Source organism: Lynx rufus, unplaced genomic scaffold (genome assembly GCF_022079265.1).
Source record: "Lynx rufus isolate CCGP_SWC_20201006 ecotype Redwood Valley unplaced genomic scaffold, mLynRuf1.p SCAF_7, whole genome shotgun sequence".
Taxonomy (NCBI): domain Eukaryota; kingdom Metazoa; phylum Chordata; class Mammalia; order Carnivora; family Felidae; genus Lynx; species Lynx rufus.
Genome location: NW_025814889.1, coordinates 28,915,451 through 28,925,459, shown reverse-complemented (window position 1 = coordinate 28,925,459; position 10,009 = coordinate 28,915,451). Strand labels below are relative to the sequence as shown.

At 36.8% G+C, this 10,009-nt stretch overlaps 1 pseudogene; it reads right to left on the bottom strand.

The window, feature by feature from the left end:
- Positions 1 to 1,341: 1,341 nt before the first annotated feature.
- Positions 1,342 to 2,240, bottom strand: LOC124501828 (60S ribosomal protein L34-like; annotated as a pseudogene).
- Between the last annotated feature and the right edge of the window lie 7,769 nt (positions 2,241 to 10,009).

Here is a 10,009-nt window from a genome sequence, read left to right as displayed (position 1 = left end):
AAATAATGTGTAAGACTTGTTTACATTATGAAATAATGCATGTTCATTGTGGGAATATATAGTATTGGTTTTTTAATGTTTATTTGAGAGAGAAAGTGTGCGTGAGCAGGGGAGGGGCAGAGAGAGAGAGAGAGAGAGAGAGAGAGAGAGAGAATCCCAAGCAGGCCCCTCGGGGTCAGCCTAGAGCCCAAAGTGAGGCTCTATTTGATGAACTGTGAGATCATGACCTGAGCTGAAATCAGGAATCAGATGCTCAGCCCACTGAGCCACCCAGGCACCCCTATAGTATTTTCTTTCTATATATTTTTTTCTAAAATTGGAATTATATTGAATGTACTATTTATAACCAACTTTTTTCTCCCGACACATTGTGATTATTTTCCATGTCATTAAACTACTCATCTGCTTTTCAATTGGTTTTCAGTGTTGGCATAATATTTCTTCTCTGTATGTATTTTAATCACTTAGGCAATTTTTACTTTACCTTTTACTATTGTAAATAATGCTGAACTGAACTTACACTTCTTTTTTTTTTCTCTTTTGCTTAAGTATGTTGAAGGCTTACCATATATCAGGTAATATGCTAAGGTGCTTCGTGTGCATTTCCTCGTTTACTCCCCACAATGCCCTGTGTGGTAAATCCTATTATTATCACCATTTTCCAGATGAGGAACATGCTGCTTAGAGGCTATAAAGAATGTGCCTAAAATGACATGGACACTGAGGGACACTAATTACTGTGAAGGTCACACAGCCAGCAGAAGCAGAACCAGCCTGCAAAGCTACATATAGCTCAGGCTCTGAACTTCTTAAGTTCCTTCTTATGTAGCAGGTGTTGGATAATTCACAAATAGTTCCTTAGGATAATAAAGAAATCAAGAGAGGTGGCATTGAGGGAGTAAAGGCTTTTGATACATATTATGAGCTGCTCTCCTAAGAGCACCAATTTTATACAACCCCAGAAATCAATTAAAGGGCCTATTTTCCCACACTCTCGGGAAGAGCCTAGATGGAATACCTGCTAGGTATTACCTTTATTAGAGAACCTTTGTAAATCTACCTGGTAGGAAAAAAGGTACCTTGGTTTTTACATTTTGCATGTTTTGTATTATATGATAATGCTACCTATGATTTATGATGTTTTACTATGTGTCAGTCAAATGTAAGCCCCAAGAAGCTAAAGATTATGTCTGTTTTGTTTATTGCTGTATCCCCAGCACCTAACAGAGTGTTTGGGACACAGCAGTCATGTGATAAAAATTTTCAGAGTAGAATAAATAAGGGAATGTGCCAGGCATTGAGTTTAGCACTTTATGTGGGTTATCTCAATCTCATAACACTCTATGCTTTAGCTAGTATTGACACCATTAATACTTTCACTAGTATGTCTGATGCAGTAGGAACTGCCAATGCCTTGCTTTGAACCTCAGGTTCAGCTGTTCTAAAGTAGGACTGCCCATCTCCCTCGGTCTTTCCCCAGATGGATTCCTTGTACAATACATGAGCTATATTTTAGGTCGAATCACCCTGAAATCATTCCAAACTTGGTGAAAATATGCCCATCCACTTTCCATGAAGTAGTAATGGAAACTTAATTTTTTAGGAGTCTTTTGCTTTTTTTATTAGTTAGAAAAGGTCCATTTTTTTATTATTTTTTAAATTTTTTTAATGTTTTATTTATATTTGACAGAGAGACAAAGCAGGAGCAGGGAAGGGGCAGAGAGAGATGGAGACAGAATCTGAAGCAGGCTCCAGGCTTTGAGCTGTCAGCACAGAGCCTGACATGGGGTTTGAACTCACCAACCATGAGATCATGACCTGAGCTGAAGTTGTTTGCTTAACCGACTGAGCCACCCAGGAGCCCCAGAAAAGGTCCATTTTTTAATTTAGCTTTCTGATTCTGTGTTTGTGCCTTCAACACTTTCATAATGATTTTCTGCTCCTCGATCAGAAAAGCACTCTTGATCCTGTCCTGGAGACATTTAGCAACCACGGAAGCGCCACAGGCCTGGAGGACATGTTTTTTTGGTTTTAGACAGTCTCATAAACACTTCAGATCTCATTGCACAAACCCCTTGAAGTTGGCCTGGGCACATGCCACATGTGGATTTTGTGTACTGTCCCCACTCTTCTTGTTTTAAAGAGAAACAATTCTAATACCAGGGGCTCAGGGCAGCCTAGTTTTGCTAGAGGTTGTATTTGTAAAATCGCCTACAATGGTATGTCAAATGCGGGACCATTTGAATGCCTCTGGATACTATCCCTAAAAGGGAAAAAACAGAAACCTAATTTTATTTATAGAAGTTGGAAAGAACTCTCCATGTCTTAAAAACATTAGCCCTAATCCTCTGTCATCCTTTGTCATGTAGTTTGCAAATACCTTCCAATATTTTTATTTGCCTTTTAGTTTTATTTACGGTATTTTTTTACTTGTAAATATGTTCCCTTTTTTGTAGCAAAATCTATCTGTCTTCCCCTTTATGATTTCTTTCTTTGCTGTTATGCATAAAAGTCTTTTCTACTTTAAGTAGGCTAATAATCATATATAATAACCATTTCTTGATGGAATTATCTGGATATAGAATAAAAACTCTGGCTTTCCAATGCAAAATCAAGCTGGTGGTGCACAGAATCCCTCTATTTCCATGTAATGGCATGAGATTAGCTTTGAAACTGCTCCAGGGCAATCTAACCCAGTCAAGGGCCTGGGATGTCAAAGTTCTCTACTCTGGAAGAGAAGATGGGAGCATCAGTTTTGTTTCCTCTCCAGATCCTACAGACTGGTTATATGCTCTCCAAAGAGCATCTATCATCACAAGCACTACTTCAGTTCCTTGGAATCAATAACTTTGGGTATGTTAAAAAAGAAACATTAGGATTTCCAAAATGGAGCCACTTGTGCTAAACCCCACATCAGCAAGCCAAGAGAGGTTAATACCTAAACTAAGTGCAGTTTCAGCCCCTCCTAGGATGTAATCTTAACCAGTCAGTCTGAAATGTCCTAATCAGCACTAGTGAGGTAATCCTAGTGACTTTGACTTTGCTTGAAACAATCCATTCTTTTCCCCCTTCTGCCTATAAAAGCCTTCCATATTGTAGAGCTCTTTGGAGGTCCTTTCTATTTGCTAAATGGGATCCATGAATCATTGAAAAAAGCCAATTAGATCTTCAAACTTACTCAGTTGATCTTTTTAGCACTGTAGGAAATGAGAAGGGATGTCTGTATGTGCATGTGTATATTCATACAATTTTCCTTATAAAGCTCAACGGACTGAACAACAACAATAAAAATTAAATAGCATTAAAACAGTTCTCTATAATAGTGGAAAGTTAAATAAGGAAGAGGAAAAAAAACTCAACCAAATGTAATGTGTGAAAACGGAATTTTCTATGCACATGAGTGAGAATTGCTTAGGATGAATGAATTTGTACCATACAATGAGTTAACTGGTAACAAACAGTGAATTCCAGGTATTCACTGAATTCCAATGAATTCCAAGTAAAGGCCCCTGCTTCCAGTCCTGTAAGAGAAAACCTGGAGCCTGAAGATGGTGGCCAAGGAAGACCATGACTGAACTCAACTTCCCCCACAGATACCAAATCTATAGCTACAAAAGGGATAATTCCCTCTAAAAGAGAACAGAAACCTAGCTGAACATCTCTCTCCATAATGAAGGCTAAAGGGGCCACACTGAGAAAGGAAGGAGAGGCAGAAATACAATCTCACCAAAAACTTCATTCCCCACACAACATGCAGCAACCCATACACAATAGGGAGGGATCTCACAGGTCTGGAGTCTCTCCCTGAGAAGTGAGAGGTTTATGCCCCATATCAAGCACTCCAACCCTAAGGATCTGCACCAGAGAGATAAGACCCCCAAAACATTGACTCTGAAAATCAAAGAGGCTTATATCCGGGGAAACTGGGGGGCTGTGGGAATCTGAGATATTTCCTATGAGGGGCTCACATGCAGACTTACTCATCCCAGGAACCAGCACAAAGATAGAAATTTGAGAGGTGACTGGATTACATGGGAAGGACACTCATTTGTTAACCTTAAAGCATCTGCCAGCGGGGCCAGGGATGAGTTGAGACATTCTTTGGGGATGGAGGCACCAGCTAGTGCCATTTTTGCACTCTCCCTCTATTTTGCTAGTACAGGCAAATATGTGTGGACACAGCCTCACTAAAGCCACCGAGCTGCACGCCCAGCATTCCCACATCTCCCTAAACCTGTGGACATGTATGGCCCTCGGCACACTCATGCAGCTTTCCCCAAGCCTGTGTGTGAGTGCAGTCTAAACAGGGGGTGTCTCTTGATGGTCTGGCCCTGGCAGCCTGAGTAACTTGTGTTTCTGAGTCCCAAAAGACTATAACAATTGGAAAGTTAGTTCTGGGCAGGCTATAGCACCCAGGGCACTGCACAGATAGCAAACTGAAATGCACTCTCAGTGTACCTGAGAAAATGGCCCATCTACTTGTCCTGGAGCTTCAATCAGAGGGATAGCCTTCAACTTTGCCCCACTTTAGAGGTTACAGAGGCACTTTGAGGGAACACAGCAGGGAAACACCATCTTTGAGCCCTTCCTTGGTCTCACCACAGCTTGCTGGTACCTCCCAAAAAGGAATTTATATACCAATCTGAAGCTGATTTTTGCAACACAGTTGATGATGATAATGATGATGATGATGATGATTATTCTACAGGTCTGTATGTATTTGCATACCTTATTTTTATTTTTTTAATGTCTTTTTTTAAATGTTTTTATTTATTTTCAAGGGAGAGAGAGAGAGAGAGAATGCAAGCGGAGGAGGGCCAGGGGGTGGGCAGAGGGTCCAATGTGGGCTCTGTGCTGACAGTAGAGAGCCCTATGTGGGGCTCAAACTCATGAACTGAGAGATCATGACCTGAGCTGAAGTCAGACACTCAACTGACTGAGCCACCCAGGAGCCCCTGTCTTTTTTTTTTTTTTTTAAAGAGAGTCACTTCAGATCCAAGGACACACACACAAACTGAAAATAAAGGGATGGAAAAAGATATATCATGCAAGAAAGCTGGTGTAGCTACACTTATATCAGAAAAAATAGACCTTAAAACAAAGACTGTAATAAAATACAAGGAAGGGTATTACATAATCATAAAGGAATCAATGTAGCAAGGAAATACAACATTTATAAATATGTGTGTACCCAACATAGGAGCACTAAATATATAGAGCAAATATTAACAGATCTAAAGGGAGAATACACCAATACAATAGTAGAGGACTTTAATACCTCACCTTCATTACTGGGATAGACTACCCAGACATAAATTCAATAAGGAAACATCAACCTTAAAAGACACATTAGACCAGATGGATTTAATACATATATACAGAACATTTTATCCAAAAGCAGCAGAATACACATTCTTCTCAAGTGCATGTGAAATATTCTCTGAAATAGATCATATGTGAGGCCATAAAACAAACCTCAATAAACTTAAGAAGACTGACATTATATCAAATATCTTCCCTGACCACAAGAGTGTGAAACCAGGAATCAATTAGAAGAAGAAAACTAAACAAAATCACAAAATGTGGAGATTAAACAACACACCACTGGACAGCCAATGAGTCAATGAAGAAATCAAAGGAGAAATTAAAAAAAAAAAAAAACCTTGAGACAAATGAAAATGGAAATACAACAATCCAAAACCTGTAAGATTTAGCAAAAGCAGTCCTAAGAGGAAAGTTCATAGTGATACAGACATTGCTCAGGAAACGAGAAAAATATCAAATAAACAATTTAACCTTACACTCAAAGGAACTAGAAAATGAAGAACAAATGGAGCCCAACATTAGGAGAAGGAAAGACATAATAAAGATATGAGCAGAAATAAATGAAATAGAGACTAAAAAAACAATAGAAAAGATTAATGAAACTAAGAGCTGGTTCTTTGAAAAGATAAACATAACTGACAAACCTTTAGCTAGATTCACCAAGAAAAAAAGACACAAGTTCAAATAAACACAAGGAGAAATTAAAAAGAAGTAATAGTTGACATCACAGAAATACAAAAGATCATAAGAGACTACTACGCACAATTATATGCCAGCAAACTCAATAACAAAGAAGAAATGGATAAATTTGTAGAAACATACAATATTCCAAGACTGAATAGACAAATTACTAGTACAGAGATTGAATCAGTAATCAAAAACCTCCCAACAAACAGAAGTCCAGGACCAGATGGCTTCACTGGTGAATTCTATCAAACATTCAAAGGAGATTTAATACCTGTCCTTCTCAAACTCTACCAAAAATTGAAGAGGAATGAGGGCTTCCATACTCATTTTATAAGGCCATTTTAATTACCTTGATACCAAAACCAGACAAGGCCACCACTACAAAGAAGTACAGGTCAATATCCCTGATGAGCACAGATGAAAAAATCTTAACAAAATAGTAGTAAACTTAATCCAATAATACATTAAAAGGATTATACACCATGATCAAGTAGGATTTATTCCAGGGATGCAAGGATTGATCAATATCCACAAATCAATCAACATGATACATCGTGTTAACAAAATGAAGGATAAAAATCATATGATCATCTCATTAGATACAGAAAAAACATTTGACAAACTTCAACATCCATTTATGATAAAGATTCCCAGCAAAGTGGGTTTACAAGGAATGCACCTCAACATGATAGAGGCCATATATGACAGGCCCACAACTAACATCATAAGCAATAAGAAGCTGAAAGCTTTCCAAGACCAAGAATAAGACAAGGGTGCTCACTCTTGTCACGTTTATTCAGACAGTATTGGACGTCCTAGTCATAGCAATTAGGCAAGAGAAAGAAAAAAAAGGCATCCAAATTGGAAAGAAAGAAGTAAAATTGTCACTATATGCATATGACATAATACTATATGCATAGAAAACCCTAAAGACTCCACCAAAAAAAACTATTAGAACTAATAAATGAATTCAATAAAGTTGCAGGAAACAAATAAATATACAAAAATGTGCTGCATTTCGATACACTAATAACAAATTAGCAGAAAGAGAAATTAAGAAAACAAACCCATTTATAATTGTATCCAAAAGAATTAAATACCTAGGAATAAATTTAACCAAAGAAGTGAAAGACTTGTATACTGAAAACTATAAGACACTGATGAAAGAAATTGAAGAAGACAAAAAATGTAAAGATATTCAACACTTATGGGTTGGAAGAATTAACATTCTTAAAATGTCCATACTACCCAAAGCAATCTATGGATTCCATAAAATCTCTACTAAAATTCCAATAGCATTTTGCTATTGGAACTAGAACTAGAATAATTCTAAAATTTGTATGGAACACAAATAACCCTGAATAGCCAAAGCAATCTTGAGAAAGAAGAACAAAGCTGAAGGTATCATGCTCCCTGATTTCAAAGTATACCACAAAGCTACAGTAACCAAAACAGTATTGTATTGGCATAAAAACAGACATATAGATCAATAGAACAGAATAGAAAGCCAGAAAAAACCCACACATATATCATAAGTTAACTTACCATAAAGGAGCCAAGAATGTACAGTGGGGATAAGATAATCAAGAAATCATGTTAGGGAAATTGGACAGCCACATGCAAAAGAATGATATGCCATATACAAAGGTTAACTCAAAATGGATCAAAGACTTCAATGTAAGACCTGAAATCATAGAACTCCTAGAAGAAAAAATAGGTAGCAAGCTCTTTGACATTGGTCTTGGTGTTAACTTCTTGGATCTGACCCCATAAGCAAAGACAACAAAAGCAAAAATAAACAATTGGAACTATAAAAAGTGTCAGGAGCACCTGGGTGGCTCAGTCAGTTAAGTGTCCAACTCTTGATCTCAGCTCAGGTCTTGATCTCAGGGTAGTGAGCTCAAGCCCTGCACTGGGCTCTGTGCTGGGCGTTAAACCTACTTAAAACAAAAAACTAAAAAGAAACTAAAAAGCTCTGTACACCAAAGGAAACCATCAACAAAATGAAAAGGCAAACTACTGAATGGTAGAAAATATTTGCAAATCATACATCTGATAAGGGGTTAATATCCAACACATATAAAGAACTCAACTCAATAGCAAAAAAAAAAAAATCCAATTTAAAAATGGGATAGGTTTTAACTAGACATTTTTTGAAAGAAGATATACAGATGGCCAACAAGCACATAGTGATATTCAATATCACTAATCATCAGGGAAATGCAAGTCAAAACCACAAGGAGGTATCACCTCACAACTGTCAGAATGGCTATTATCAAGAAAGCAATAAATAACAAGTGTTGGCAAAGATGTGGAAAAAAGGGAACCCTTGTGCACTGTTGGTGGGAATGTAAATTGGTGCAACAACTATGGAAAACATTTCACATGTTCCTAAAAAAATTAATAACAGAGCTAACATATGATCTACCTATTTCACTTTTGAGTATCTGAAGAAAATGAAAACACTAATTTGGAGAGATTTATGCACCCCTAAGTTCACTGCAGCATTATTTGCAATAGCCAATGTAAATAATTTCAATGTACATTGATGAGTGAATGGGTAGGGAAGATGTAATATATATATATATATATATATATATATATATATACATAATATTTATATTATTTTTTAGATGTAGCTAAAAATATTTTTGTTTATTTATAAGTTTATAAATTATATAAAAATTATTTATAAATAAATATATTCTATATATTCTATATATTCTATTATATATATTTATGTATAAATTTATTTATATTTATACATGTTTATGAATATATATTATATACATATAATATATATATGAGTTTTTCATCTATACAATGGATAGTAGTCCAGTGTGTGTGTGTGTGTGTGTGTGTGTGTGTGTGTGTACACAATGGACTACACGCAATCATAAAAAAGAAGGAAATCTTGTCATTTGCAACAACACGTATGGACCATGAGGGTATTATGTCAACTGAAATAAGTCAGACAAAGAAAGTCATGTGATTTCATTTATATATGGGACCTGGTGGTTATCTAAGAAGAGAGAGTTGGGAAGTGGGTGAAATGGGTAAAGGGGGTCAATTGTATGCTGATGGACGGAAACTAGATTTATTGTGGTGATCACTTTGTAGTGTACACAAATATTAAATTATTACGTTGTACACCCCAAGCTAGTATAATGTTATATGCCAATTTTACCTCAATTAAAAAAAATAACCTGTAGCCTACAAGTAGATGGGAGCATATTTTAGGCTCACTTTGAGACACTGATCTCCCAAAATAACCAAATGAACTTTGTTTTGGATTCTACATTGAACACACTATCTGCATATAGTTATATCTTACAGACATTATAGCAAAGGTTGTGCTGTTCCTGGTGTTACGTAATTATCAAAAACACCTTCAGAACTTGTTGGAGCCTCCATCTGTCATATTTGAAGACAAGGAGTTACAGCAGTAGTGTCAGGGTTGTGTGATGACAGGGTGGATTGGTAATTAGTTGCTAATTAGAATTTTCTGAAATATTAGGGTAATTATCACAGGAAAATCCCACTCAACATTATATGTAAGTTAAAAATGCCACAGGGTAGCTATTAACTTCTGAAAATAGTAGCAGGTAGAAGTACTTCAGTTGAAGGTAATCAATATTTCTATTACCTACTTAGTTTTTAGAGATTAAAACTTGATTTTTTTTAACGTTTATTTATTTTTGAGACAGAGAGAGACAGAGAATGAATGGGGGAGGGTCAGAGAGAGGGAGATACAGAATCCGAAACAGGCTCCAGGCTCTGAGCTGTCAGCACAGAGCCCGACGCGGGGCTCGAACTCACGGACCACGAGATCATGACCTGAGCCGAAGTCGGCCGCCCAACCGACTGAGCCACCCAGGTGCCCCAAAACTTGATATTTTTTTATTGGGCTACATCAGTCTGGTGTTTATACCCAGGTTTATAAATCTATAAATTTAAAAATATCTTTCATTTTATTGTGAAGCTGCTGCTAATGAAA